The sequence below is a fragment of the Bufo gargarizans genome, chromosome 1 (genome assembly GCF_014858855.1).
Source record: "Bufo gargarizans isolate SCDJY-AF-19 chromosome 1, ASM1485885v1, whole genome shotgun sequence".
In the NCBI taxonomy this organism is placed as follows: Eukaryota; Metazoa; Chordata; class Amphibia; order Anura; family Bufonidae; genus Bufo; species Bufo gargarizans.
The window spans coordinates 492,354,460-492,363,367 of record NC_058080.1 but is presented as its reverse complement, the minus strand read 5'-3'; positions in this window follow the sequence as shown (position 1 = coordinate 492,363,367).

Below are 8,908 nucleotides of genomic sequence, written 5' to 3'. Positions count from 1 at the left end.
TGATATTACAGCTTTATGCGACATAACACCAATACCCAATACGCAAGATGTAATACCTTGTAAAAAGCGCATCACGTTTGATACGCCAGACACATGCAGCAACGTACAACAGATAAGCGAACCCCAACAGCGATACGCGCCTCTCGTCCATTCCTGTTATTGCCGGGGTAGAGAGACGTACGATGCATTGCGGGATATCGCGAAATGTAATGAAAAAATGGCACGCGTGGCGTTGCATTTAAAATGTTACGTTAAAGACTCTACGTCTCTAGCGTTTAACAGCCCCAACAAAAATACTGAGGGCCAAATACACGCTACGCGTGACAAATGCATACGACTGATTACGCATCTTGACGCTCTTGAAAAAGAGCTGCTAGGCAGCGACTGACTAGTGATGACTGGTGGAGGTGGAGAACCTTTTAAAAGCGCAAAAACAACTGTAAGTGCTAGGGTTAGAAAGTTAAAACAGGCTATAAAAATCAGTTTTTCAGTTAAACGTTCTAAAATAGCTAGAGAAAAAAGGAGTCAAACAGCGCTCACACTAACAGACCTTCAAATACGCAATCAACGCGTATTCAGTCCGGCGGCCCACAAAATGACGACATGACCTATAACACGGCTATTACATACGAAGCCCCTGAACCACAAAACGTTAGATCCATTTATCTAGAACGTGTATATCATCAACAGCGTGACTTAGCGAATTTTAATAGTACCATGTACACGGAACACTTCAGATTCGCTAACCTCGAAGCCATTCGCTCATTTGTTGAGCTCTTGATGCAATACACGCTTCTATACAGACATTGTTAGATAGGGTTTTACGGGCCGCCGATCCGGGTGATTTCATACAATTGCATTTAGACAGCGGCGAAACGTTTGATTCAATTTTTTCTAATAGGTATTCTAGAGATGGATTTTTTTTGGACAATATCGCTAACGCTTTACAGAGTAACGCGGAGTGCATAGCCGGTAATACACTTAAACTAGTTGTCATCATTGTCAGGTGTTGCCGTGGTGGGGGCCGAAGACATTTGGGCGGTGTTGTGTATAGTCGTATTATTGATCGTAAAAAACAACATTTATACGATTTTAATAATTACGATAATAACGTCTGTCTGGCCGCTAGTGTTTACACTATTTTGGAGGGTGCTGCTTTTAGGCGACGTCGCATTGTTAGAGAAAGCTCGACAACTGCATAGAGACTTACAAATACCCGAGGGGTATTTGGTGTCTTTTACTGACGTTGCTGAATTTGAAAAAATTAAAACTCACAATTAAAATTTTGTACCACAATAGGGGGCAGTGGCATTATCACACAGTTCACACAGCTAAAGAAAAGACCGTCTATATATTGCACTATGAAAAGCATTATTATGGCATAAAAAATCTAAAAGCCTTTATCGGTTTCGATAATTTTTGCAACGTTTGTTGCACTGTATACAAACATAAATATCGACACGGTTGTATGCAGTTTTGTAAAGCGTGCCAGAGCCCGAATTGTGCTGAACAGTCTAATAATACACATTGCCCGATATGTAGGACGTATTGCCGTTCAGAGGATTGTTTTAGAACACATAGAAACCTGGCACTTTTTGCGGATTTTGTTTCAAATATATAGACTGCACCATCTGCGGCGGGCAGGTTGACAAATTTGACGACCATGTTTGTTATATGCAGCTATACAACCCCAAAAAAATGACTGACAAGTATATATTTTGCGATTTTGAATGCATGCAAGAAACAGCCATGCATATACCCAATTTCATTTATGCAACCACACTATACGGCCCAAACTCCTGGCATTTTAGCGGAAAATCCTGTACGCGTGACTTTGTGCGATTTTTTGCCGACGGTAAGTTTTCGGGTTACACAGTTATAGCTCACAATGCAGGACGCTACGACGCTTATTTTGTTTTACAGGAGTTGATTAATGAAAAATTTAAAATTGATATTATAACTCAAGGAGGTCGGTTAATGTGCGTTACCCTGAAGGACTTAAAAATTAGATTCATAGACTCGCTGAATTTCATGCCTATGAAGCTCAGCAAGATGCCCGAGGCTATGGTTTTTCAGGCGCCAAGGGTCACTTCCCATGTTTTTTCAACACCGCAGAAAATCAAAACTACATAGGCGGCCTACCGGCCGCTAGGTATTACGGCGTTGAATACATGATGCCTGGTGAGAAAAAAAGAATTCACTGATTGGTACGAGAAACATAAAAATGACACCTTTAATTTTCAGGACGAGTTAAAAGCTTACTGAAAGCAGGATGTTGAGGTTTTGAGAAGGGCTTGTGAGTGTTACAGGGACACGATTATGGCCATGACGGAACAAAAAGTTCTGCAATACATTAAACGTGAAAAGAAATACAGAACGGTCACTAAATGTATTGATCCACTCCAACTTATCACATTGGCATCCGTGTGCATGGCTATGTATCGGTTTAAATTTCTACCCAAAAATACCATAGCAATTGTCCCGGCAGATAATATCCACAAGACCCAGAAACGCTTTCAACACCCGCTATACAGTGGCTCATGTACCTTGAACATGCTGAAGGCATTTCTATACAACATCCGTTAAAGGGCGGTGAAAAAAAGATCGGTAAATATTTTTTGGACGGGTATGTTTAGGTAACGGTAAACACACCGCTTTTGAATTTTAGGGCTGTTTTTATCACGGGTGTCCTGTGTGCTATAACGAGCAGGACAGCAACGAGCTTACTAAATCGTCCTACGGGCAGCTATACCAATCTTTCCTAGTCAGGAAAAGCCGACTACAGAGACAAGGCTTTACGGTCCGCGTCCTGTGGGAACACGAGTGGCAGGAAATTATTGCAAATGATTCGGGGGTCAAACACTTTCTGATTAAAATGAAATTCCCGACTCCTTTGGATCCTTGTGACGCGCTTTACGGCGGGCGCACTAACGCCATTAAACTTTATCACAAGGTGCAGTCCGATGAAACAGTGCATTATTACGATTTCACCCGTCTGTATCCTTTTGTTATTAAAACTGAGACGTACCCTGTAGGACACCCAAAAATCATTTATGATCATTTTGGATAAATCAAAAAATACCCGCCCAGAGATTTATTTTTTCCGGTCCTGCCTGTAAAGCTAAATAAAAAACTAATGTTTCCGCTATGTTACACATGTGCCTTGAACTGTCGGAAAGACATTTGCAGCCACACAGACGATGAGCGTTCCCTAACCGGTACATGGTGCACCATAGAACTAATTTTAGCGGTTGAAAAAGTTTACAGGATTGCCGAGATCTACGAGATCTGGCATTTTCCGAACACAACAGACGATCTGTTCGCCCCGTACATCAAATTACACCTCAGAGATAAACAGGAGGCTTCCGGTTATCCCAGTTGGTGTAAAACTGATTCTGAAAAAACGGCTTACATAGCGACATTTAAAAAAAAAGATGTATGCTTGTGTTCTCATAAGATAGCTGTAAACCCAGCAAAAAGACAAATTTCAAAACTGTTCCTAAACTCTTTGTGGGGTAAGTTTGGCCAGCGTTCTAACTTGTCACGTACCAGCATAGTCACGGACCCTGACAAACTTTTCAAATTAGCTTTTGTGCCGTACTACGACCTCTCCGAGGTTAATTTCATCGATGACGATACGGCAGTAGTCAATTGGCGCTATGTAAAAGAGCGCTACACCCACAACAAAAACACAAACATTTTTATAGCCTGTTTTACAATCGCCTATGCCAGACTCGAATTATACAAGCTCCTAGACTGGCTACAGGAACGTTCCCTTTATCACGACACAGACTCCGTCATATTCGTGAGTAAGGGGTCTGAATGGACTCCACCCTTGGGCGACTTTCTCGGTGAACTAACCAGCGGAATACCCGATGACGCACACATTACCGAGTTTGTATGCACTGGCCCAAAGACTTACGGCTACAAACTTAATTTTGACAGTTTAAAAGACCTTGTGTTGGATTACTCACACAACACCGACCCTGAGACGCAGAAAACAATAGGTATCGAGCAAGACGGCATTTTCAGAAATAGGAAGCGTTTGACCATAGAGACAAGACCGTTACATAAAACGCAAAAGTCTACACAAAGAGACAGCTGACGGCTGACCTTACAACGTTGCCTTTTGGCTATTAAACATGACTGCGCAATTTCAACACCCTTTTTCGTGTATTCTAGCAGGACCCTCAAATTCCGGAAAGAGTTTTTTTGTTAAAAATGTATTAATGCACAAGGATATGTTAATGTCGCACAAACCTGATAATGTCATTTGGTTTTACGCCTGTTGGCAGAAATTGTATGATGAACTAACCCGTTTGTTTACAAATATCAGGTTTATCGAGGGGGTCCCGCAAAATTTTACAGACGCTGATCTATTTCCAATGGACAAGGTAAATTTGGCGGTTGTTGATGATCTTATGGAGGCGGCTTGTGAAAATCTTGAAATACAAAATGCATTCACCAAATACGTACACCACAGAAATGTGAGCATTATGTATCTCGTTCAAAATGTTTTTTGTCAGGGTAAGAAAAGCCGAACCATAAATTTAAACACTAAATACATGGTCCTTTTTAAGAACCCTCGTGATAAATTACAGGTTATTACGTTGGCTCGGCAGATGTACCCCAGTAAAACACGTTTCTTTTTAGAAGCTTTTGTAGATGCTACACACAAGCCTTACGGCTATTTACTTGTAGATTTAAGATCTCACACGCCTGAGGACCTACGACTCAGAACCGGTCTGTTCCCGCCAGATCTGCCGGTGGCTTATGTGTGCAAACAGAAGCTCTAAAATGAGGTATCTCAGATCTTTACGGATATTTTTGTTAGCGGCGCTGGTGCTGTAAGGATGTCGAACAGGATCCGGCGTAATTGGGATCTTTTAAAAGCATTAGTCAAAACAAATCTGAAGGCCCGAAAATCAATATTATGTAACGCCAGTAATGATTTGATATCGGCTATTGGCGAGATAGCTCTCAACATCCTTAAAGGAAAGATCCCTCGTAAAGAGCGCCAAAAAAATATATTGAAAAAATGGCGTAGGGCTATAAAGAAATTAAGCAATAAAAAGTACTCCATTAAAGGAAAGAAGCGCATTGTGAACCAGAGCGGCGGTTTTATAGGAGCTTTGCAATACCTTTAATCACTAGCCTGATAGCTAATACAGCCGGTGGTTCATAATGCAGTATGCAGAGCAAATGTTCCTGGTTTCCAAAAATGAAATGGACAGGCTTAAAAATACATCCGTAGATGCAACAGATATACGCCAAACAGCCATACGGCGATTAGATGATGAGATTAGCGAAATACTACACAGAAATGACCTTTCAGATGATGAAAAAATTAAGAGATACACAGTCGTGTTACAGAGGTACTTAATACTCAACAAACAGTCCGGTAAAGAAATGTCGGGTATAACCCTGATTACACAGCCGCAAACCGATCAACAACAATTGTCAAATGCAGCCTCAATCAGCACAGATACTAACGACATACTTGACTATTAATACACGTTATAGAAAAAATGCTGAACTATTGTTAAGTAAACTGTACCGCGCTGGTAATAAGCCGTACTGGAACGCTATGGGTGAGTTAATTTACAAAGAACAAACTGTACCTGGTTCCAACATTATTGACCTGATTCGAACAGCTACCCAGAGTAATGGGCTGCCTAAGATTAAACCTCACGGTTGGGACTTTTATATGGAGACTATCTCACAGCTGAATGCCCCGTCAACGGTTATCAGTAATACAAGAACAAGAGAACTTTTCGATAATTTATAAAAGAGGCCGCTGAGTGAGCCCTTTGACGAGGCTCGAAGCCCTTTTACACCTCTGGTGTTATTAACATCGCCTACTGTGTCAACGCGTGGCTCATTATTACCTAAAAAGAGGCTCTCGCCCTTGTTGCAAGCTGCTTGGTTAACGTTGTAAATTTTCTTACTTTGGCGATTGTATATAAACTTTCTTTGTATTAAACATCTTATAATGTTTTTATTTGTTTTACATAAATTTTTACTTTGCATGTATATCAAATTTCTTTGTGTGTAATGTCTTATAATGTTTTATTTACTATACATAAACTGTTTTAAATAAAAATTTAGTCAGTTTTTTTCTTTTTACAATAAATATAATAGCTTGATTATTTAAAATTGTATAAACAGTTAGGACATGTTGTTGAGTAGACGCTGTTTAATGAAATTAAAGGTGGTCAGTCAGGAGGAGGCAGGAGTGCCTCCCTGAGTACTGCTCAAAAAGACAATGAAGAAAAACTATGGGGGGCAGTATACTAGATAAAATATCACTTTTAATAATTGTAAGGAGATAAAAAACGGCCCCTACAGACAAACAACAAATCAGACATGTACAAAGGTGTACACACACAAAAAAAAAACGGTTCAGATGAGAGACCAGTTGAGTATAGGTGTACTGTAAGTAGTGGGCTGTACCACTATTGGTAGGCCGGGCGCAACGGTGTCAATGAAGATCAGCTAGCCCTATTGCCTCCCTACTTGGCCTGGTCCCTACAATGTGTCCACGGGACGGGGTCCAAAAAGCCCCGCAAGGGGTGGCCCCGACTGGGACTCTTTTCCTGTGTATGTGACCCTATTGAGGCCCTAACACAGGGAAAAACACAAGCTGTCCGAATGGACAGACAACATACAATATATGAGAAAGTAACCCCACCAACAGATGGATCCCCTGGATGGGGGACAGGGTGATGGTAATACTTATGTGGGACATCCAGGGGATCCATCTGTTGGTGGGGTTACTTTCTCATATCGATTCTCACCGATCAGGCTAAACCTGTTAAATTCAAATACGGTAAGACTATTGTGCGATTACACTTTAGACCGCGTGTGGTGACGACGCACTAAAATGTTGTCCCAGAGAGTGTTCGGTGACCCGGACACATATACACATTATTACATAACGCAAGCCGGTCATGGTTTGGATGATTTTCACGGTACTGAATTCATGCATGGTTCTGGACTCGCTGGGTTATTTCAGGGTCTGTTCCGTCGTGTCGTTCCCCTATTTAAGAAAGCTGTGGAGCTTGTAAAACCGCACGTGAAAACAGCCGCCCGTAACATCGCTAAAGACGTTGTCACTACGGCTTCGACCGCCTTTATGGATCGTATAAATAGGTCGGCGCAGAGCCAGGAGGGCTCTGGTGTCGTACAAATACGTAAAAAAAACGCGTAAAAGAAAACGTGAACGCGCTGCCATTGTCTTACCAACTTTTATGAATAAAGTAGCACAACCTAAAAGACATCGCCGCCAGAAAACAAGAAGTCGTTCACCGAGTGACATCTTCTAGTCAGACACTATGGCTTTCGTGCATGACGCATCCGCTGAGTACGCCAAATCAGAGTTGGATATCTTTCAAATACCGCCTACACGAACAAGCATTGAAAAATCGCTTTATGTAGAGGTGCAGCCAATCGCAGCAATCGCTGACAATGCCCCTTTGGAATTCTACATCACGGGCAGCGGTGAATATTATTACGACCTTAATAACACATTGTTACACGTCGTTTGCAAAATCGTTAGTCCTGATAACACACCCATACCAGAAGGATCCCACGTTGCCCTTACAGGTCCTTCTAAAAAAAATTGAATATTTTGATAAAGTTCATTATTTTCTGTAATGTACTGATAAACATTAGACTTTCATATATTTTAGATTCATTACACACAACTGAAGTAGTTCAAGCCTTTTATTGTTTTAATATTGATGATTTTGGCATACAGCTCATGAAAACCCAAAATTTCTATAAAAAAAAATTAGCATATTTCATCCAACCAATAAAAGAAAAGTGTTTTTAATACAAAAAAAGTCAACCTTCAAATAATTATGTTCAGTTATGCACTCAATACTTGGTCGGGAATCCTTTTGCAGAAATGACTGCTTCAATGCGGCATGGCATGGAGGCAATCAGCCTGTGGCACTGCTGAGGTGTTATGGAGGCCCAGGATGCTTCGATAGCGGCCTTAGGCTCATCCAGAGTGTTGGGTCTTGCGTCTCTCAACTTTCTCTTCCCAATATCCCACAGATTCTCTATGGGGTTTAGGTCAGGAGAGTTGGCAGGCCAATTGAGCACAGTAATATCATGGTCAGTAAACCATTTACCAGTGGTTTTGGCACTGTGAGCAGGTGCCAGGTCGTGCTGAAAAATGAAATCTTCATCTCCATAAAGCTTTTCAGCAGATGGAAGCATGAAGTGCTCCAAAATCTCCTGATAGCTAGCTGTATTGACCCTGCCCTTGATAAAACACAGTGGACCAACACCAGCAGCTGACATGGCACCCCAGACCATCACTAACTGTAGGTACTTGACACTGGACTTCAAGCATTTTGGCATTTCCCTCTCCCAAGTCTTCCTCCAGACTCTGGCACCTTGATTTCCGAATAACATGCAAAATTTGCTTTCATCCGAAAAAAGTACTTTGGACCACTGAGCAACAGTCCTGCTTCTGCAGGTCCCCCAAGGTCTGGAATCGGTCCTTCTCCACAATCTTCCTCAGGGTCCGGTCACCTCTTCTCGTTGTGCAGCGTTTTCTGGACACTTTTTCCTTCCCAGAGACTTCCCACTGAGGTGCCTTGATACGGCACTCTGGGAACAGCCTATTCGTTCAGAAATTTCTTTCTGTGTCTTACCCTCTTGCTTGAGGGTGTCAATGATGGCCTTCTGGACAGCAGTCAGGTCGGCAGTCTTACCCATGATTGCGGTTTTGAGTAATGAACCAGGCTGGGAGTTTTTAAAAGCCTCAGGAATCTTTTGCAGGTGTTTAGAGTTAATTAGTTGATTCAGATGATTAGGTTAATAGCTCGTTTAGAGAATCTTTTCATGATATGCTAATTTTTTTAGATAGGAATTTTGGGTTTTCATGAGCTGTATG